Source organism: Triticum aestivum, chromosome 7D (assembly GCF_018294505.1).
Source record: "Triticum aestivum cultivar Chinese Spring chromosome 7D, IWGSC CS RefSeq v2.1, whole genome shotgun sequence".
Classification (NCBI taxonomy): domain Eukaryota; kingdom Viridiplantae; phylum Streptophyta; class Magnoliopsida; order Poales; family Poaceae; genus Triticum; species Triticum aestivum.
The window spans coordinates 394,398,277-394,421,495 of record NC_057814.1 but is presented as its reverse complement, the minus strand read 5'-3'; positions in this window follow the sequence as shown (position 1 = coordinate 394,421,495).

The following is a 23,219-nucleotide window of genomic DNA, read 5'->3' as shown; positions in this document are numbered from 1 at the left end:
AGAGGAGGCGGAAGCGTGACGCGGATCGAACGCGTCGTCTGATACCATGTTAAACATATTAGGGTTTGGAACAATGCTCGATACCCTTGGTGGGTACGGCTGTCTTATATTTATAAGAGGGAACCGTACAAATACAAGTTGTGTTACAATACGTATATCTAATATATACTTAGTCTAACAAGAGCAACTCCAACGGGCCGACCCAAAAGGACGGCACATTTGTCCAGTTATTTTTTTGTTTGAGTCGACCGCCCGCCCGGCGTCCGCCCTGTTTTAGATATGGGTCGGCAGCGCGCCCAACGCGCCAACCCATATGTGACGACGTGGCCAGCTGGCCGCCCTATTTCAACAAATAGCTCAATTTTTGCATTGAATTTGCATTTAAACATATAGTCAAATAACATAGTTTGAACCGAATAAAATAGCATAGTTTTACAAGCCGAATAAAAATAAAAATGTCTCACATAGTTTTGCAAGCCGATTAAAAGAAGATACATCTCTTGGTTGCCAACATGAGCTCACATATGCTCAACCAAATCATTTTGCAGTTGCACGTGAGTTTCCCAATCACGCATGTCATGATGAAATTGGGTGAACTGTTCAAACGTTGCCGCTCCTCCAAACTCAGGCATAACATTCTCACCCTGAAACTGAAACCCTTGATCGTACAGACATTCTGGGCGCTCGTCTTCTACGATCATATTGTGCATGATCACACAAGCAGTCATCACCTCCCACAGTTTCTGCGTGCTCCAGGTATTAGCAGGATACCGAACGATGCCCCATCGAGATTGCAAAACACCAAAGGCACGCTCGACATCCTTCCTAGCACTGCTCTTGGGCAAGTCTATTCCTCTTCTCTCCGACAGGGTTGGGGATTGCCTTGATAATAGTGGTCCACTGAGGATAGATACCGTCACCCAGGTAGTATCCTTTGTCGTAGTTGTGGCCGTTGATAGTAAAGTTCACCGGTGGGCTGTTGCCTTCGGCAAGCCTAGCAAACACCGGCGAGCGCAAAGCACGTTGATATCATTGTGTGATCCGGCCATGCCAAAGAAAGAGTGCCAGATCCAGAGATCTTGAGACGCCACGGCCTCTAGTACGGCAGTGCAAGCCCTGATATGGCCCTTATACTGCCCTTGCCAAGCAGAAGGGTAGTTCTTACACTCCCAGTGCATGCAGTCTATGCCGCCAAGCATCCCTGGGAAGCCCTTGCTGGCATTCATCGCCAACAAACAGGATGTACCTTCAGGAGTCGGCCTCTCAAGTACTCAGGGTCAAACGCAACAATAACAGCCTTGCAGAACTTATACAGGGACTCTAGGCATGTAGACTCGCTCATACGGACGAACTCGTCAATGAGATCAGCGGGCACTCCGTACGCAAGCATTCGGATGGCGGCAATGCATTTTTGATAAGAGGAGAAACCAATCTAGCCAACGGCATCCTCTTTGCACTCGAAATAGTCATCATAGGTGACCACCCCCTCTCTAATATGGTTGAAAAGATGCCTACACATACGGAAACGGCGGCAGAATTTTTGATGTTTGAACAACGGATTTGTTGTATCAAAGTGGTCCTTCCAAAGAAGGAAATGCCCGCTCTCTCGGTTGCGATTCAACGCCGGAAGGTGGCCCGGAATGGAGCCACGGAACAACGGCCGCTTGTTGTTGAGGTGGTGATGGACCAACACGGCAGCCAATATCTCCTCGTCATCGGACGATGAATTGTCGGGGTCGCAAAGGAAATTGTGAAAAAATAACTCATCGGTGGAGTCCATTTTGTATCTTGGCAAACTGTCGAACAGCTTGCGAGCGTCGACGAAGGAGACGGCCGGCGAAGGGAGTCGCGGCGCGCACGGACCAGCTAGCTGCCCTGCCGGCATCCGACGAGTGGGCCGGCGTCCGACGAGCGTGCCGGTGAGGATCTGGCCGGGGCGTCGAGGCGGCTTCTTGGTCGCGGTCGCGGCTGTGTGGTGGGGGATCAGGGTGATCGAAATATGCCCTAAAGGCAATAATAAAGTTGTTATTTATATTTCCTTATATCATGATAAATGTTTAGTATTCATGCTAGAATTGTATTAACCGGAAACTTAGTACATGTGTGAATACATAGACAAACAGAGTGTCACTAGTATGCCTCTACTTGACTAGCTCGTTGAATCAAAGATGGTTAAGTTTCCTAGCCATAGACATGAGTTGTCATTTGATTAACGGGATCACATCATTAGAGAATGATGTGATTGACTTGACCCATTCCGTTAGCTTAGCACTTGATCGTTTAGTATATTGCTATTGCTTTCTTCATGACTTATACATGTTCCTATGATTATGAGATTATACAACTCCCGAATACCGGAGGAGCACTTAGTGTGCTACCAAACGTCACCACGTAACTGGGTGATTATAAAGGTGCTCTACAGGTGTCTCCGATGGTACTTGTTGAGTTGGCATAGATCGAGATTAGGATTTGTCACTCCGATTGTCGGAGAGGTATCTCTGGGCCCTCTCGGTAATGCACATCACTATAAGCCTTGCAAGCAATGTGACTAATGAGTTAGTTGCGGGATGATGCATTACGGAACGAGTAAAGAGACTTGCCGGTAATGATATTGAACTAGGTATTGAGATACCAACGATCGAATCTCGGGCAAGTAACATACCGATGACAAAGGGAACAACGTATATCGTTATGCGGTTTGACCGATAAAGATCTTCATAGAATATGTGGGAGCCAATATGAACATCCAGGTTCCGCTATTGGTTATTGACTGAAGACATGTCTCGGTCATGTCTACATAGTTCTTGAACCCGTAGGGTCCGCACACTTAACGTTCGGTGACGATCGGTATTATGAGTTTATGTGTTTTGATGTACTAAAGATAGTTCGGAGTCCCGGATGTGATCACGGACATGACGAGGAGTCTCGAAAAGGTCGAGACATAAAGATTGATATATTGGATGACTATATTCGGACACCGGATGAGTTCCGGGGGTCACAGGATAATTATCGGAGTGCCGGGGGGTTATCGGAACCCCCGGGGGGACTATTGGGCCAACATGGGCCTTGTGAGAGAGAGAGAGGAGGGGGCCATAGAGCTAGCTGCGCCCCCCCCTTGAGGAGTCTGAATTGGACAAGGAGGGGGCGGCGCCCCCTCTTTCCCTCCCTCTCTCCCTCTCCTTCCTTCCCCCTTCCTCCTCCTAGTTGGACTAGCAAAGGGGGAGTCCTACTCCTACTAGGAGGAGGACTCCTCCCCTCCTTGGCGCGCCCCAAGGGCCGGCCAGCCTCCCCCTTGCTCCTTTATATACGGGGGCAGGGGGCACCCTAGAACACAACAACAGACATTGTCTTAGTCGTGTGCGGTGCCCCCTCCACCATAATCCACCTCGGTCATATCGTTGCAGTGCTTAGGCGAAGCCCTACGTCGGTAGCTTCATCATCACCGTCATCACGCCGTCGTGCTGACGAAGCTCTCCCTTGACACTCAGCTACATCAACCGCGTTGTCATAATGCTTCCGCTTACGGTCTACGAGCGTACGTGGACTACACTCTCCCCTCTCGTTGCTATGCATCACCATGATCTTGCGTGTGCGTAGGAAAAGTTTTGAAATTACTGTGTTCCCCAACAGTGGTATCAGAGCCAGATCTATGCGTAAGATGTTATATGCACAAGTAGAACACAAGTGAGTTGTGGGCGATAATAGTCATACTGCTTACCAGCATGTCATACTTTGATTCGGCGGTATTGTTGGATGAAGCGGCCCGGATCGACATTACGCGTACGCTTACGCGAGACTGGTTCTACCAACGTGCTTCGCACATAGGTGGCTGGCGGGTGTCAGTTTCTCCAACTTTAGTTGAATCGAGTGTGGCTACGCCCGGTCCTTGTTGAAGTTTAAAACATCACATACTTGACGAAAAATCGTTGTGGTTTTGATGCGTGGGTAAGAACAGTTTTTTTGCTCAGCCCGTAGCAGCCACGTAAAACTTGCAACAACAAAGTAGAGGACGTCTAACTTGTTTTTGCAGGGCATGTTGTGATGTGATATGGTCAAGACATGATGCTAAATTTTGTTGTATGAGATGATCATGTTTTGTAACGAAGTTATTGGCAACTGGCAGGAGCCATATGGTTGTCGCTTTATTGTATGAAATGCAATCGCCATGTAATTGCTTTACTTTATCACTAAGCAGTAGCGATAGTCGTAGAAGCAATAGTTGGTGAGACGACAACGATGCTTCGATGGAGATCAAGGTGTCAAGCCGGTGACGATGGTGATCATGACGGTGCTTTGGAGATGGAGATCAAAGGCACAAGATGATGATGGCCATATCATATCACTTATATTGATTGCATGTGATGTTTATCCTTTATGCATCTTAGTTTGCTTAGTTCGACGGTAGCATGATGATCTCTCACTAAATTTCAAGGTACAAGTGTTCTCCCTGAGTATGCATCGATGCGAAAGTTCGTCGTGCCGAGACACCACGTGATGATCGGGTGTGATAAGCTCTACGTTCACATACAACGGGTGCAAGCCAGTTTTACACACGCAGAATACTCGGGTTAAACTTGACGAGCCTAGCATATGCAGATATGGCCTCGGAACACTGAGACCGAAAGGTCGAGCGTGAATCATATAGTAGATATGATCAACATAGTGATGTTCACCATTGAAAACTACTCCATCTCACGTGATGATCGGACATGGTTTAGTTGATTTGGATCACGTGATCACTTAGATGATTAGAGGGATGTCTATCTAAGTGGGAGTTCTTAAGTAATTTCATTAATTGAACTTTAATTTATCATGAACTTAGTACCTGATAGTCTTTTGCATGCCTATATTGTTGAAGATAGATGGCCTGTGCTGTTGTTCCATTGAATTTTAATGCATTCCTAGAGAAAGCTAAGTTGAAAGATGATGGTAGAACCTACACGGACTGGGTCCGTAACTTGAGGATTATCCTCATTGCTGCACAGAAGAATTACGTCCTGGAAGCACCGCCAGGTGCCAAACCCGCTGCAGGAGCAATGCCAGATGTTATAAACGTCTGGTAGAGCAAAGCTGATGACTACTCGATAGTTCAGTGTGCCATGCTTTACGGCTTAGAACCGGGACTTCAACGATGTTTTGAACGTCATGGAGCATATGAGATGTTCCAGGAGTTGAAGTTAATATTTCAAGCAAATGCCCAGATTGAGAGATATGAAGTCTCCAATAAGTTCTACAGCTACAAAATGGAGGAGAATAGTTCTGTCAGTGAGCATATACTCAAAATGTCTGGGTATAATAATCACTTGATTCAACTAGGAGTTAATCTTCCTGATGATAGTGTCATTGACAGAATTCTTCAATCACTGCCACTAAGCTATAAGAGCTTCGTGATGAACTATAACATGCAAGGGATGGGTAAGACAATTCCCGAGCTCTTCGCAATGCTAAAGGCTGCGGAGGTAGAAATCAAAAAGGAGCATCAAGTGTTGATGGTCAACAAGACCACCAGTTTCAAGAAAAAGGGTAAAGGGAAGAAGGGGAACTTCAAGAAGAATGACAAGCAAGTTGTTGCTCAAGTGAAGAAGCCCAAGTCTGGACCTAAGCCTGAGACTGAGTGCTTCTACTGCAAAGGGACTGGTCACTGGAAGCGGAACTGCCCCAAGTATTTGGCGGATAAGAAGGATGGCAAGGTGAACAAAGGTATATGTGATATACATGTTATTGATGTGTACCTTACTAATGCTCGCAGTAGTGCCTGGGTATTTGATACTGGTTCTGTTGCTAATATTTGCAACTCGAAACAGGGACTACGGATTAAGCGAAGATTGGCTAAGGACGAGGTGACGATGGGCGTGGGAAATGGTTGCAAAGTCGATGTGATCGCAGTCGGCACGCTACCTCTACATCTACCTTCGGGATTAGTTTTAGACCTGAATAATTGTTATTTGGTGCCAGCGTTAAGCATGAACATTATATCTAGATCTTGTTTGATGCGAGACAGTTATTCATTTAAATCAGAGAATAATGGTTGTTCTATTTATATGAGTAATATCTTTTATGGTCATGTACCCTTGAAGTGTGGTCTATTTTTGTTGAATCTCGATAGTAGTGATACACATATTCATAATATTGAAGCCAAAAGATGCAGAGTTTATAATGATAGTGCAACTTATTTGTGGCACTGCCTTTTGGTTCATATTGGTGTAAAGCGCATGAAGAAACTCCATTCTGATGGACTTTTGGAATCACATGGTACTTGCGAACCATGCCTCATGGGCAAGATGACTAAATCATACATACTAATGTATGTGGTCCGATGAATATTGAGGCTCGCGGCGGGTATCGTTATTTTCTCACCTTCACAGATGATTTGAGCAGATATGGGTATATCTACTTGATGAAACATAAGTCTGAAACATTTGAAAAGTTCAAAGAATTTCATAGTGAAGTGGAAAATCCTTGTAACAAGAAAATAAAGTTTCTATGATCTGATCGTGGAGAAGAATATTTGAGTTATGAGTTTGGTCTTCATTTGAAACAATGCGGAATAGTTTCGCAACTCACGCCACCCAGAACACCACAACGTAATGGTGTGTCCGAACATCGTAATCGTACTTTACTGGATATGGTGCGATCTATGATGTCTCTTACTGATCTACCGCTATCATTTTGGGGTTATGCTTTAGAGACGGCTGCATTCACATTAAATAGGGCACCATCTAAATCCGTTGAGACGACACCTTATGAACTGTGGTTTGGCAAGAAACCCAAGTTGTCGTTTTTTAAAGTTTGGGGCTGCGATGCTTATGTGAAAAAGCTTCAACCTGATAAGCTCGAACCCAAATCGGAGAAATGTGTCTTCATAGGATACCCAAAGGAGACTGTTGGGTACACCTTCTATCACAGATCCGAAGGCAAGACATTCGTTTCTAAGAATGGATCCTTTCTAGAGAAGGAGTTTCTCTCGAAAGAAGTGAGTGGGAGGAAAGTAGAACTTGATGAGGTAAATGTACCTGCTCCCTTATTGGAAAGTAGTTCATCATAGAAATCTATTCATGTGACTCCTACACCAATTAGCGAGGAAGCTAATGATGATGATCATGTATCTTCAGATCAAGTAACTACCGAACCTCGTAGGTCAACCAGAGTAAGGTTCGCACCAGAGTGGTACGGTAATCCTGTTCTGGAGGTCATATTACTTGACCATGACGAACCTACGAACTATGAGGAAGCGATGATGAGCCCAGATTCCGCGAAATGGCTTGAGGCCATGAAATCTGAGATGGGATCCATGTATGAGAACAAAGTGTGGACTTTGGTTGACTTGCCCGGTGTTCGGCAAGCCATCGAGAATAAATGGATCTTCAAGAAGAAGACTGACGCTGACGGTAATGTTACTGTCTACAAAGCTCGACTTGTTGCAAAAGGTTTTCGACAAGTTCAAGGAGTTGACTACAATGAGACATTCTCACCCGTAGCGATGCTTAAGTCCGTCCGAATCATGTTAGCAATTGTTGCATTTTATGATTATGAAATTTGGCAAATGGACGTAAAGACTGCATTCCTGAATGCATTTTTGGAAGAAGAGTTGTATATGATGCAACCTGAAGGTTTTATCGATCCAAAGGATGCTAACAATGTGTGCAAGCTCCAGCGATCCAATTATGGACTGGTGCAAGCATCTCGGAGTTGGAATAAACGTTTTGATAGTGTGATCAAAGCATATGGTTTTGTACAGACTTTTGGAGAAGCATGTATTTACAAGAAAGTGAGTGGGAGATCTGTAGCATTTCTAATACTATATGTGGATGACATATTGTTGATTGGAAATGATATAGAATTTCTGGATAGCATAAAAGGATACTTGAATAAGAGTTTGTCAATGAAAGACCTCGGTGAAGCTGCTTATATATTGGGCATTAAGATCTATAGAGATAGATCAAGACGCTTAATTGGACTTTCACAGAGCACATACCTTGACAAAGTTTTGAAGAAGTTCAAAATGGATCAAGCAAAGAAAGGGTTCTTCCCTGTGTTACAAGGTGTGAAGTTGAGTCAGACTCAATGCCCGACCACTTCAGAAGATAGAGAGAAAATGAAAGGAATTCCCTATGCTTCGGCCATAGTTTCTATCATGTATGCAATGCTATGTACCAGACTTGATGTGTGCCTTGCTATTAGTTTAGCAGGGAGGTACCAAAGTAATCCAGGAGTGGATCACTGGACAGCGGTCAAGAACATCCTGAAATACCTGAAAAGGACTAAGGATATGTTTCTCATTTATGGAGGTGACAAAGAGCTCGTCGTAAATGGTTATGTCGATGCAAGCTTTGACATTGATCCGGATGACTCTAAGTCACAAACCGGATACGTATTTATATTGAACGGTGGAGCTGTCAGTTGGTGCAGTTCTAAGCAAATCGTTGTGGCGGGATCTACATGTGAAGCGGAGTACATAGCTACTTCGGAAGCAGCAAATGAAGGAGTCTGGATGAAGAAGTTCATATCTGATCTAGGTGTCATACCTAGTGCATCGGGTCTAATGAAAATCTTTTGTGACAATACTGGTGCAATTGCCTTGGCAAAGGAATCCAGATTTCACAAGAGAACCAAGCACATCAAGAGACGCTTCAAATTCATCCGCAATCAGGTCAAGGAGGGAGACATAGAGATTTGCAAGATACATACGGATCTGAATGTTGCAGACCCGTTGACTAAGCCTCTCTCACGAGCAAAACATGATCAACACCAAGACTCCATGGGTGTTAGAATCATTACTGTGTAATCTAGATTATTGACTCTAGTGCAAGTGGGAGACTGAAGGAAATATGCCCTAGAGGAAATAATAAAGTTTTTATTTATATTTCCTTATATCATGATAAATGTTTATTATTCATGCTAGAATTGTATTAACCGGAAACTTAGTACATGTGTGAATACATAGACAAACAGAGTGTCACTAGTATGCCTCTACTTGACTAGCTCGTTGAATCAAAGATGGTTAAGTTTCCTAGCCATAGACATGAGTTGTCATTTGATTAACGGGATCACATCATTAGAGAATGATGTGATTTACTTGACCCATTCCGTTAGCTTAGAACTTGATCGTTTAGTATATTGCTATTGCTTTCTTCATGACTTATACATGTTCCTATGACTATGAGATTATGCAACTCCCGAATACCGGAGGAACACTTAGTGTGCTACCAAACGTCACAACGTAACTGGGTGATTATAAAGGTGCTCTACAGGTGTATCCGATGGTACTTGTTGAGTTGGCATAGATCGAGATTAGGATTTGTCACTCCGATTGTTGGAGAGGTATCTCTGGGCCCTCTCGGTAATGCACATCACTATAAGCCTTGCAAGCAATGTGACTAATGAGTTAGTTGCGGGATGATGCATTATGGAACGAGTAAAGAGACTTGCCGGTAACGATATTGAACTAGGTATTGAGATACCGACGATCGAATCTCGGGCAAGTAACATACCGATGACAAAGGGAACAACGTATATCGTTATGCGGTTTGACCGATAAATATCTTCGTAGAATATGTGGGAGCCAATATGAACATCTAGGTTCCGCTATTGGTTATTGACCGGAGACGTGTCTCGGTCATGTCTACATAGTTCTCGAACCCGTAGGGTCCGCGCGCTTAACGTTCGGTGACGATCGGTATTATGAGTTTATGTGTTTTGATGTATCGAGGATAGTTCAGAGTCTTGGATGTGATCACAGACATAGCAAGGAGTCTCGAAATGGTCGAGACATAAAGATTGATATATTGGATGACTATATTCGGACACCGGATGAGTTCCGGGGGTCACCAGATAATTATCGGTGTGCCGGGGGGTTATCGGAACCCCCCGGGGGACTAATAGGCCAACATGGGCCTTGTGAGAGAGAGGAGGGGGCCATAGGGCTGGCCGCCCCCCCCCTTGAGGAGTCCGAATTGGATAAGGAGGGGGGACGGCGCCCCCTCTTTCCCTCCCTCTCTCCCTCTCCTTCCTCCTCCTAACTGGACTAGGAAAGGGGGAGTCCTACTCCTACTTGGAGGAGGACTCCTCCCCTCCTTGGCGCGCCCCAAGGGCCGGCCGGCCTCCCCCCTTATTCCTTTATATACGGGGGCAGGGGGCACCCTAGAACACAACAATAGACATTGTCTTAGCCGTGTGTGGTGCCCCCCTCCACCATAATCCACCTCGGTCTTATCGTTGCAGTGCTTAGGCGAAGCCCTGCGTCGGTAGCTTCATCATCACTATCATCACGCCGTCGTGCTAACGAAGCTCTCCCTCGACACTCAGCTGGATCGAGAGTTCGTGGGACGTCACCGAGCCGAACATGTGCAGATCGCAGAGGTGCCGTACTTTCGGTACTAGGATCGGTCGGATCGTGAAGACGTACGACTACATCAACCGCGTTGTCATAACGCTTCCGCTTACGGTCTATGAGGGTACGTGGACTACACTCTCCCCTCTCGTTGCGATGCATCACCATGATCTTGCGTGTGCGTAGGAAATTTTTTGAAATTACTGCGTTCCCCAACACGGGGGTGGGAAGCAGTCGGCTCCCCGACGGCAAGACGGCAGTGGCGGGCGACGTGGGAGTTGGCGGCGTTGCTGTGCGGATGTTGCGGTGCCGGTAGCTGGCAGAGTCGCCGGAAAAAATGGGCAGCTGCGTCAGCGATGAAGGAGGCAGGCAAGGGTTGCTGTTGGATGGGGGAGGCCAGTGTGCCACCGACCAGCGGGCCCGGGGGAGGAGAAGGCGAGAGGGCGCGTCGGTCTCGTGTCCGCGCCGACGCAAATCCGCCTCAAAAATGGGCCAGGAATGGGTCACCCGTGGACGAAAAGCGGACGCGCGTCCGTTTGGGTCGGCGCGTTGTGCCGACTTTTGTGTTTGCACCGACCCAAACGGACGCCAGGGGACGAAATGGGTCGCCCGCAGACGAAAAGCGGACGCGCGTCCATTTGGGTCGGCGCGTTGGGCCGCGCCGACCCAAACGGATGCCTGCGGACGAAATGTGTCACCCTGTTGGAGTTGCTCTTACTCCCTCCATTTTTATATACAAAGCCACAAACTCACATTGCAGGTACCAATATAAAATTTAATGCCTACTTTGCAAGTCAGCCTTTATTTTCGTTTACTGGGACCATTAATATGCCGCCTGCATGCAAGGAAACTAAATGGAGGAAGTAGCTGACTGTCATTATGAATGCATGCATACAAGTATTAAATAGGTGCTAGTATTATAAAATATCATTAATTTTGCCTCGATTATTGTTGATGGTCTTGTATAGATGCAAAGTGTATATTACATAGTGGCCTTGTATAAGTAAATGGAGGAGTAGCATATATACTCGTCCGCGGTGTGCATGCACTGCTACTTGAAACCATTTTCTTTAACACCGATGCAACCTGAAACTTTGCATGTGGTACCACGAATGTTTGTTAAAATCTTTCTCTTTTTTGCGGGTGGATGTTTGTTTAAATTGGTTTGCGATAATATTTGTACTGTAGAAAGGTGGGCTCGTGACTATTATTTTTTCAAGTAAACTTTTGATTTATTCACCTTTAATCATGACAGTACAATGAACACCAGAAATAATAAAAATTATATCCAAATTCATAGACCACTTAGCGACGACAACAAGCACTGAAGCGAGCCGAAGGCGCGCCGTCGTCATCACCAACCCATCGCCGGAGTCGGGCACAACTTGTTGTAGTAGACGGTCGGAAAGTCATCGTGCTAAGGCTCCATACGACCAGTACACCAGAATAACAACCGTTGCCGATGAAGAATAACGTAGATTGGAAGGATTCAATCCAAAGACACACGAATGTAGACGAACAACGACGAGATCCGAGCAAATCCACCAAAGATAGATTCCCCAAAGACACACATCCACACACCGACCAACGATGCTGGATGCACTAACGCAATGGGGGCTAGGCGAGGAGACCTTTATTCCATCTTCAGAGAGCCACCGTCCTCTCGTCTTCCTGAGCAGGACATGAACCCTAACAAAATGAAAAGGAACGACTAAAATTGAAGCCCTCCAGCCAGCCCTTCACAGGATCCATCGCGCCCCATGACCCTAGGGCCATCAGAGACGAGGCGGGCCTGCGGCGTCATCGGCGAGGGCCCTAGCTTTTTTTTAGGAGGCGGCGGTTCGTGGCAGATACCTTACAGCGTGTAGCGAAATGTTGGGGCTAGTGACTCACTAGTACGCGTTGGTACTATACAAACAGTTTCTAACCCCTTTCCGCGACGGCATTTGGAACCGTCGCCTAGTGAGTGTGGGCGATAGGGGGGTCCTTCACACATGACCCAAAAACCGTTGGCGATATGCCCTCCTGGCACACACGGCAAAATGAGGTCGTGTGCGACCGGCGAGCGCTCAAATACAGAAATACGTACAGTATAGCTAAAAATACAATTATACAGGCGAAATTGTTTCCGGTCGCAAGTACATCCCACACAGTGAGTCCCCGCTAAACATTTCCATTCGTATGTACATCCCACATAGTTTCTCCAAGGTAAACGCTTCCATTCACAGGTAGATCACACACAATTTTTCCCGTTAAATCATTTGTGATAGCGTTGCCATTGCACACGATATTAACAATTTTATCGTTTGCATTATTAAATACATCACACACGGTCCATAGAAGAAACTGTGTGGCAAAGATTGTTCATCACACACAATTTCTATGTGGTAAACGTTTGCGCAAGGTGGCCTAAAGCAAACAGTTTTCAAGAGAAAGTCGTGTGTGATTTTTCATTGATCCAACACGGTTTATTCCTAGAAACTGTGTGCGTTGCCTGAAGTCATTGCCCATGGTATTTTTTCAATAACCGTTTGCAATAGCAAAACCCAATTAGCAGGCTAATTCGCCATTAGCAGGCTAATTGCCCTATTATTAATAATCCATTTATTAATCTAATTGCCATTCATATTAAGCACATAATATATTTCATTTCCATATTAAGGAAGCAGAATTTCATAATTGAAATACATCAGAGTACAACATGATATAGCTTCAGCACTCAGCTACCCCATTACACAACTGCACCAGCACCAAGTTTCACATGCAACATGTACAACCTTTCGAAATTAGCATCATAGATGGTATATAGACAGATGCATCTCATCTGGAAAACTGCTGAAGCAGAAGGCGAATATTGATCCTTCATTCATGTTGAAGGTCTTTTCAACTTTAGGCCAGTGCCTATGGATGATTGACCATCCGTCCTTCGACCTCTTCAGAAACACTTCAATATTGAACTGTGGGTGTTTTATGAAAACCTTCCTCACCTCCTGACCATAGAGGTGGTTTGAGAGGTAATCATCAGTGAACTGCTTTGTAAAGGCCTGAAAACAAATATGTGCATCAATATCTTCTCTATATTGGAAATGGGGCAAAGGAATAAAAAAGGCAAGGTATAATAGTTAGTACCATCTTGTAGTGAACTGATGTCTTCTTCATTGTGCAGACAAAGACCTTGTTGTTTTTTGTCTAATTTCTTTATCCTAACAATCTTTCTGAGTTTCTTAATTTGATTGATATTCATGGACAACTCATTTCCCCATGTGCAAAATGGGTCAAACAGTGGGTCAAAACCTCTGACATCAGGACCTACATGTGCAAGACCAAATTGTTAAAAACCTAAATATTAGAATGGTTCCTGCAATTGCACAATAATATGCTATTAGACAACGGACCATGCATGTGCTAACCTCGATTGTAAACCTCAGTGCTTCCCATTGTTTCCCTGCAACACATATAAGGTAGTTAGTCATCAGGTTAAGTAAGGGTTCGCATGCTATCAGTAAAATATGTTGATGAAAAATAAGCACATTGCAGATTCATCAGACTAATTCAAGCCACATGGAAAACCCATTTATCCAAACCAAGCATGATTAAGAACTACGAAATATAGCACTTGTATATATTTCTCATGTATTAAGTGCAGCCAAATTTGATTTATTCCTCACATGCACAACAATACAAAATTCTACCCACGAGAATTGGACATCGCATTGCAGAATTGAACCAAGCAGTTAACTAAACACCACAACAAATGAACCAAACCTTAACTTAGCACCACATTGCACAATATAACATACTCCTAATAGAAGATCAAACAGTTAACCAAACCAAGCATGCTTAACAACTTGGAAATATAGCAATTGTATTTGTTTCTCATGTATTTACTACAGCCAAATTCAATTTATTCCTCGCATGGTATACAATAACAGAATGCAACCACAACTATTGAACATCGCATTGCAAAATTGAACCAAACAATTAACTAAACACCACAACACAAATGAACCAAACGTTAAGTGAGCACCCCATTGCACAATGTATAACCAAACCAAGCATGCTTGACAACTTGGAAATATAGCAATTGTATTCGTTTCTCATGTATTTTGTAAAGATAAATTCGATTTATTTCTCACATGGAAGACAATACAAAATTGCAGCCTGAAGAATTGAACATCACCTTTGCAGAATTGAACCAAACAACTAACTGAAGACAACAACTAATTAACAAAATAGTTAATAAGTGAGCACCACACTGCACGACATATAGAACATATACAATAGAACAACAGATTGCATGGTAAAATTAGATAGCACAATTCACTAGAAGTTGTGAAGGAAAGGCAGGAGCAGCACACGCAATGGGTAAACCGAGCATGCTTAACCGGCGTAGCTAGCAAATGGCAAGGTGCTCCTCCAAGATCTGGGGGTCGGCACGAATGGCAGCCATTGCGACCTCATCCGCGCGTGCGGCCGCAATTTGCTTCTCCGCTGCCAAATGCTCCTTGAGATCCTGGCTATACTGTGTGCACCATGGCTTAGGGCGGTGCTTATTAGGTGGAGGGGTCGGTGATTTGGGTGGAAGGTGCCGCGCTCGCGCCGGCGGTCGGGGCATGTGGGATGTGGAAGGAGGATGAAGATGGGGGTCGGATGTGGATTACCTACCTGGATATACGAGGCCGAGCAGCGTGAAGGAGGGTCGCCGGTGAGGAGGCGGTGCTGCAAGCAACGAGTGAAGGTTTCAAATTGGAAAGGAAGGCGGAAACAGGGGAAATGTGGCTTTTGGTAAGGGGGAGGGGGCAGGGAGGTAGATATTTCCGCGGAAGCCGAAAATTTGGAATCGCTTCAGCGAAAAAACTGGCGCGCAAAGTGTCATCAGACACGGTCCCTTATTCAGAACTGTGTACGATATGTGAACATCAAAAACGATTCAGATAGCTTAAACCGTGTGTGATGAGTTTGAATGTCAAAAAATTTGGTTCAAATTTCCCTGGTTACAGTGGTCATCCACATCATTGCATAATTTGGGTATAAAAAGAAGACTACAACACACCCACACTTCTTAATCGAGCAAGTTCAGCAATTAAACAGAGCTAGCTGACCTAAACATTACTCTAACAAATTAAACACCGGCGCTCTTAATTAAACAAAACAAAGAGTACTAGTACTACGGCTGGTGCTCGTCGATCTCCGCCGCCGCCTCCCTGTCCAGCTCGCGCCCGACGATCTCCTGGGGAAGGGGCTCCATGGCATCCATCTCGCCATCCGCGTCCGCCATCTCTTTGGAAAAGGCTGCCACGAGTTGGGCGTGGGCAGACACGATCTGGGCTTGGACGGGCTCCGTCGTTGCAAGGTATGCGGTGGAGGAACGGACGGCTGTTCGAACGCTCACAACGATTGCCAACTCTTTGGTCGTGGGTCGACCGTTGTTGGAGAATCTTCGTTCGATTTGTGCGGTGACCGCCATGAGCTGGGCATGGGCGGCCTCGACATGGTCGTGGGCGGCCTCCATCAGGGCTAAGGCCACCGCTGCAGAACGGAGAGCTGCTGTGCCGCTCTCGCCAGTTGCTATCCCCGAGGGAGATGTTGTTGCCGCCACCTGAGAAGCAACAACGGCCGTTTGGGCTGCCTTGGCCGCCCGGTCGCAGATTGCGGCCGCGCTCATGCACCTTGTTAGCACGCGCATGGCGGCTGCGGCCGCGCTCTCGCCGGAGTGGGCCACCGAAGTTGCACTCACGACGCAGGTCCACGTGCCCATCTTTCACCAGCGACGATTGAACAGTGAAATGATATTTGGGGAGCGAGCTAGTGTGCTTGAGACGCCGGCTGTGGACAGTATTCGACGCACCTGCTCGTGTAAGCCATAGGCGTACTATACACCGACGGTGCTCCAGGATATTTTGTGTTTCATCTCACACGGTTGGTGATAATAAACTGTGCGTGTACTTGATATTTCATCTTGATTTGAATTACATAATGGGGTCACAGAGGCAATGGGCGGTGTTTGAATTGCTAGACCTTTTATCTGAAGTGAACATGCAACTATATGTGTGTCGTAAAAGAATTGGAATTATTCAGGGTTCGTTTGAACATTTTATACATTAACTTGGTTTTCTTGCCATTTCAGGTGCACAATTCAAAATTAAACTACATGCACATGCTCCGGTGCACCAACATGGGTTTTAAAATCATATATGTGTCCATGGGTTTATGCTTATGTCCCATGCAAGAAATGGGGATGAAATTCGAACACCACGGCACCGTGGCTCTCCGGCAAAGGTCGACGTACTTGCTTTTGTAATTCTAGTAAATCCAAAATTCGTTCGAAATTCATGAAACTTGGCATGCTATCATGGAGCGGCATCAACATGCCGTGGTAAAATTTTTGTCCCATTTGGGGCAGGTTTGGGTATAAGCTTCTCATAAACCAGAGCTTCTCACAATAAGTGTGATGGTTTCGGTAGGGAACATTTCACCTTTCTGGACGAAACGATATTCGTTGCCACTTCTCAATTTCAATTTTTTTCCTAGTGTCAACATAGAAGAACAGGAGTGTTGTGTCAATTTTTGGGATTTTTCGGGGTTCGCTTGGACATTTTTATACTTAACTGAGTTTTCAATGCATTCATGTGAATAATTCAAATTTGAACTACATGCACATGCTCTAATGCATATAAATTGGTTGAAAATTCAAATATGTGTCCTTGGTTGCAAGCTTAGGTCCCATGCAAGAAATGGGAATGAATGTCAAACACCCTGCCACCGTCACTCGGCCGCAAACATTGAGATACCTGCTTTTTAAATTCTATTAAATCCAAAACTCGTCTAAAATTCATGAAACTTGGCATGCTATCATGGAGCGGCATCAACATGCCGTGGTAAATTTTTTGCCCCATTTGGGGCAGGTTTAGGTATATGCTTCTCATAAACCACAGCTTCTCACAGCAAGCATGATGGTTTCGATAGGGAACGTCCCACCTTTGGGGATGAAACGATATCCTTTACCTCTTATTGCTTTCAAAAAATTTCTCGTGTCAACATAGAACAACAGGAGTGTTGTGTCAATTTTTGTGACTTTTCGGGGTTCGTTTGGACATTTTTATGCATTAACTGAGTTTTCAATGCATTTATGTGCATAATTCAAATTTGAACTACATGCACATGCTCTAGTGCATATAAATTGGTTGGAAAATCAAATCTGTGTCCTTGGGTGCATGCTTAGGTCCCATGCAAGAAATGGGAATGAATTCCAAACACCAGGGCACCGTTGATTGCAGGCAAAACATTGAATACCTAGTTTTTAGATTCTAGTAAATCCAAAACTCGTCCGAAATTCGTGACACTTGGCATGCTATCATGCAACGGCATCAACATGCCATGGTAAAAAAATTGTCCCATTTGGGGCAGGTTTGGGTATATGCTTCTCACAAACCAGAGTTTCTCATAACAAGCATGATGGTTTCAGTAGGGAACGTCCCACCTTTGGGGACGAAACAATATTCATTGCCTCTTATTGCTTTCAAATTTTTTCTCATGTCAACATAGAACAACAGGAGTGTTGTGTCAATTTTGTGATTTTTCGGCTTTCGTTTGGACTTTTTATGCATTAACTGAGTTTTCAATGCATTTATGTGCATAGTTCAAATTTGAACTACATGCACATGCTCCAGTGCATATAAATTGGTTGAAAAATAAAATCTGTGTCCTTGGGTGCATGTTTAGGTCCCATGCAAGAAAAGGGAATGAATTTCAAACACCAGGGCACCGTTGATTGCCGGCAAAACATTGAGATACCTGGTTTTTAAATTCTAGTAAATCCAAAACTCGTTTGAAATTCATGAAACTTGGCATGCTATCATGGAGCGGCATTAACATGCCGTGGTAAATTTTTTGTCCCATTTGGGGCAGGTTGGGTATATGCTTCTCACAAACTAGAGCTTCTCACAACAAGCATGATGGTTTCGGTAGGGAACGTCCCACCTTTGGGGGCGAAACGATATTCATTGCCTCTTATTGCTTTCAAAGTCGTGTCAACATAGAACAACAGGAGTGTTGTGTCCATTTTTGTGATTTTTCGGGGTTCGTTTGGACATTTTTATGCATTATCTGAGTTATCAATGCATTTATGTGCATAATTCAAATTTGAACTCCATGCACATGCTCCAATGCATATAAATTGGTTGAAAAATCAAATTTGTGTCCTTGGGTGCATGCTTAGGTACCATGCAAGAAATGGGAATGAATTTCAAACACCAGAGCACCGTTGATTGCCGGCAAAACGTTGAGATACTTTATTTTTAAATTCTAGTAAATCCAAAACTCGTCTGATATTCATGAAACTTGGCATGCTATCATGGAATGGCACCCAACATGATGTGGTATTTTTCGTGTCCATTTTGAGAGAAGGCGCACTCGAATAATGACAGCCAACAAAAGCATTTTGAAAAAATAGTTGCCACTTTAATATCTCAAACGTTTGTATAATTCAAACAGTGTGCATTCTGTTAACCATTCACGTGACGCCACGTGTCTTGGTTTTAGTGGCTGTAGGAGGTGATGTGCGGACAGCTGCTTGACCTTGATTGAACGGGAGGCGTGCGAGCGCAGTCCGGTGCGCAGGCTGACCAAGAGGCATGCAAGCTGTCCTCGAATGCGCAGGCTCACCGGAAAGCATACGAGTTGTACGCTGCGCAGGCTCACTGGGAAGCGAGCCCTTTGACTTCCATGGCCGCCCGCCTTCCTCTCCGTGCGTGCGCCCCCTCAGCGACATGGGACGCCGCCGTCGACAACGGCGTCCCGGAGGACGACACCGACAACGACGGCGCGGCACACCGCCTCCGCCGCCGCTGGAAATAGTTTTTTCTTGGGTTTAATACTGTATCTCGATCATATAAATATAAATTCACAGTAGGACTGAATGAAAGATATGGTTTGAACGAACTTGCTGTACATACTTGAAATATAAATTCTCTCTTAATGTACATACTTATCAAACAATTTTCTTTTGAAAAAAACGTCAATGGTTTTTAAATATAAAACACTCATCACAAACGTTTTAGTTAGAACACCCGTATGCAAACCGGGAGCTTCCCCAGGAAGCCAAGGGAAAATGTGCCGAGCAGGATTTGTGCATCTCTTCAACGCAAATGGTTCTTTTGGATGACCCGTGTGCAACCACTTACAAACAATTTGGTAAGATTTGCATCTGTCATATTAGGTATGTTGCCATTTGTCAAACTGGAAAGATTGACATTTGTTGATCTAGTAACATTGCCATTTGTCAACCTTGTAACACTGCGATTTGTGAAAATATGAAGCTAAAAATCACTAGCAGTATCTAATTTTTGCAACTAAAATTCAGTAATTAAGCATAGATTTCATTCATAGATTAAGCAGCCATTCTTAATTTATACAAACAGTTCAACTCGACAGTTGAACTGACCAAACTTTTCCCCAATTGTTGCCAACCACGTACTGAAATAGCTAGTTCAACTATATATAGTAGCTAATTTTAAGTACGTTGTACAGTTCCACCACATCTATAGTCAGATGAACTGAACAAAATAGCCCCTAAATACTACTACTACTGCGGAGGGGATTTGTACTACTTCCGGCTGCCTCTCCTCTGCCGAGCCGCTCAGTAAGAGGTGGAGGAGGAGGAGCCTACCGACGAGCTGGGTAACCGCAATACGGTGCCTGCCACTGTTGCAGCTTCAGCGACGATCACCTCGAACGCCCTCTGCTGCTCCAGACGACCCCTCTCGAAGCGGTGGTTCTCCTCGTAGATCTCCTAATTCCTCGCCTCCGAGGCAGCGTGTGCCATGGCCACGGCGGCGGTAAGGCTCTTTGCATGCTCAACGAGGCGCTCCTCCTCCTCCCGCAGGAACTCAGTGTAGCGCGCAAGGTCGCTGACGCACGTGCGGGCATCCACCTTTGCCTCCCGCCTTCGGCCGGCGGTGGCGGAGCGGGTGATGACCCCGACGGTCGACGGTGGGCTCGCGGCCACGGTGGCTGACGATGGGGTGGCGGCCACGACCACCACCTCTCGCCTTCGGGCCGCGGTGGCGGAGCGGGTCATGTCCACGGTGGCCGGCAGTGGGATGGCGGCCACGACGGCCACCTCCCGTCTTCGGGCCGTGGTGGCGGAGCGGGCGATGGCCCTGGCTTTCGACGGCAGAGTGGCGGCAACGGCAGCCGGCAACAGCTGCCGACGGGCACCGGCGGCGGAGCGTGTGGTGGGTGTTCCGCGCACACCCAACAGGGACACCACGCGCACTACACTACGCCGGGGACTGCGCCGCCGCCGCGGTATAGCCTCCTAGCTCGATCTATCCTTTGATGATGGCGGAGTGGCTGAGTGATGATGATGGACCGGTGGCATTGGCGATTGTGGGAGAAGCAGGCGAGATAAGCTACAGGGAGGGAGGGAAAAATATGATGCGGGACTCGCCGGCCATGAGGGTTTTTATAGCAGGCCGGTAAGCATTGGGATTTTGGGGGATTTCACCGAGTCGGGCGGGAAGCTTGCGCGGGAACCTGCGAGGCTGCCCGGGAACGGGCTCATCGACGATTCATTGGCACCACCGTTTGGCCAAAAGAACGCCCCCGCGCGCTGCGCAAGCTTGCGTTTTAAGTCGTCTGCGAGAGGAGGACGAAAGGCCATGTACACATATGGTTAATAAAAAAATGTTTGCGATTTAATTACCTACTATACCCCCGTCCTGGTTTATAAGTATGATTTAACTAATAAAATACGAATGCATGTCGCCAAAGATTATATAGTTGGATTCGTATTTGAAAATAGTTTCCAATTACATAATTTTTATAACATGCATTAAGATTTTGTTGGTTAAATTTGAGGGCAAAGTATGGCACAGAATATAAAGGGGACTATAGACTAGATAGACGTGGTAGCACACCTTCGCTCTCTACGCAGCGACGCAACTGCCGGCCGGCTTGTAGGCGACCATTTCCTGCGTGTTCAACAACTCTATGCGTGTGGTTGCTTGCAGTTCAGGCGGCCGCGGCGCGCTCTGCTCTCGCGTCCCTCCGAGTGCTCTTCCCTCGTCCCTCCACGCGCGCTGCCAGTGTTTGGGGCCGACGCACGATCACACACGTTCGTGTGCATGTGGTTGCGCCGGGCGTGGCGCGACGATGCAGTTACCCACTGTAAAAACTACCATGCGGACGCGCAGAGAATCCAGGACCAGCCCCCATTTATTCCTGCGGCCATTTACCTTATATCTCTCACGTCACACGACACAATAAGCACACCCACGATGTCACATACAGAGAGGACATCTAGCGGTTCCAATGGCGTTCCCCGTGGCTCCAATGGCGCTCCCAGCGGCCGACGGCGATAACGGCGGGCAGTTCACCACGCATCACATAGTGGACACCCACATGAGGGGAAGGCCCTCTCGGTGGTGTACACAAATGATCCGGTCTCGGTGGAAAGCTCCGTCCAAACTATGGAGCGGTTCCTTGCCAAGGACAAGTACCGAGTGGTCGGCTTCGACCTCGAGTACACCATCGGTCGTGCCGGGCACGATCAGAAGGTTGTCGTTGCCCAGTTGTGCGTGCGACATGACGTCCTCGTCTTCCACTACCACCTTTCCACAAGGCCTTGCGAGCGTTTCTCCAGGTTTATCAACAGCTCCGACTACAGTTTCGCTATGGTGGACACCACCAACGATCTAAAAGCGCTCAAGGTTTCGGACTTGAAATGCCCGAATCTTATCAACATCCAGCACCACTACAAGGTCTGGGGCAGCGACAAAAACAAACTGAACTCCGTGGTTGACCTTGCCTCGGCCATCATGGACCCCTACTACATGAAGATGAAGAATGAGAGCAATAAGGACAAGAACGTCTGGCACAGTGTGTGGCATGAGAGACTGGATGAACAACATGTCAAGTACACGGCCATGGATCGTTGACATGAGGAAGTGTCTTCTTCCTGCCCCAGACGAGGGGTCGAGCCACAGAGCAGTGGCGGGAGCGTCACAAGAAGTAGATGACTAGACGATCGTTTCTCCTACTTTAGAATGCATGCAATTGTTTATTGAGGTGTGTGCGAATGATCTGTATAGTCACTTATGTAATTGGATGTTTATTTCAGTTACATATATATATATATATATATATATATATATACATACATGTTATTCTACTGTAGACAGAGCAAATCACACGGCTTATTAGCAGCAATCATCTATGTTATTATTGGTCTTCGCACACATTTCTGATTACGGACCTGTTTGCCGCGTATCACACACATCTTGTTCAGTTGAACCGTTTCCATTGTGTTGCCTAATCACACACAGTTCATCTTGGTGAACTATATGCTGTATATCGCACACGCCTTCATCTGGCTGCCCATTTCTTTTGTTCGACCTCATCCCAAACAGTTAATTGAACTAAACCGTATGCCCTGCATCGCACACGCAACTAAAATCTGAACCGTGTTTGATGCATCCGTCATCGCAAACGTTTTGCACCTTTTTTGACGGGTTTTTTACACCACCGTTTGCGATTATGGCATCGCACACAGTTTCGTCAAAGGGTCTCTGATCGTAGTGTCGCGTTTGGACCATCCTGTAGTAGTGAATATTCACAATCAAACCCATAAAGCGTTCAATTGGAGTTGTTTCCTTTTGAGAAAAAATCACTACAGGTCCTCATACTCGTCGCGTTGGCCGCATTTGTCCTCATACTTACAATACCCAAAATACAGTCCTACAACTTGTCTCAGGTGGTCATCTAGGGTCCAAAATATGTTTTCCTCTACATGCATGCTGATTTGGCGGTTGATTGGCATGTCCACGCGGGCTTTGACCGCCAGCTCACCGCCAGGCGCCCTGGGCCGATCGATTCGGGGGAATGCGCG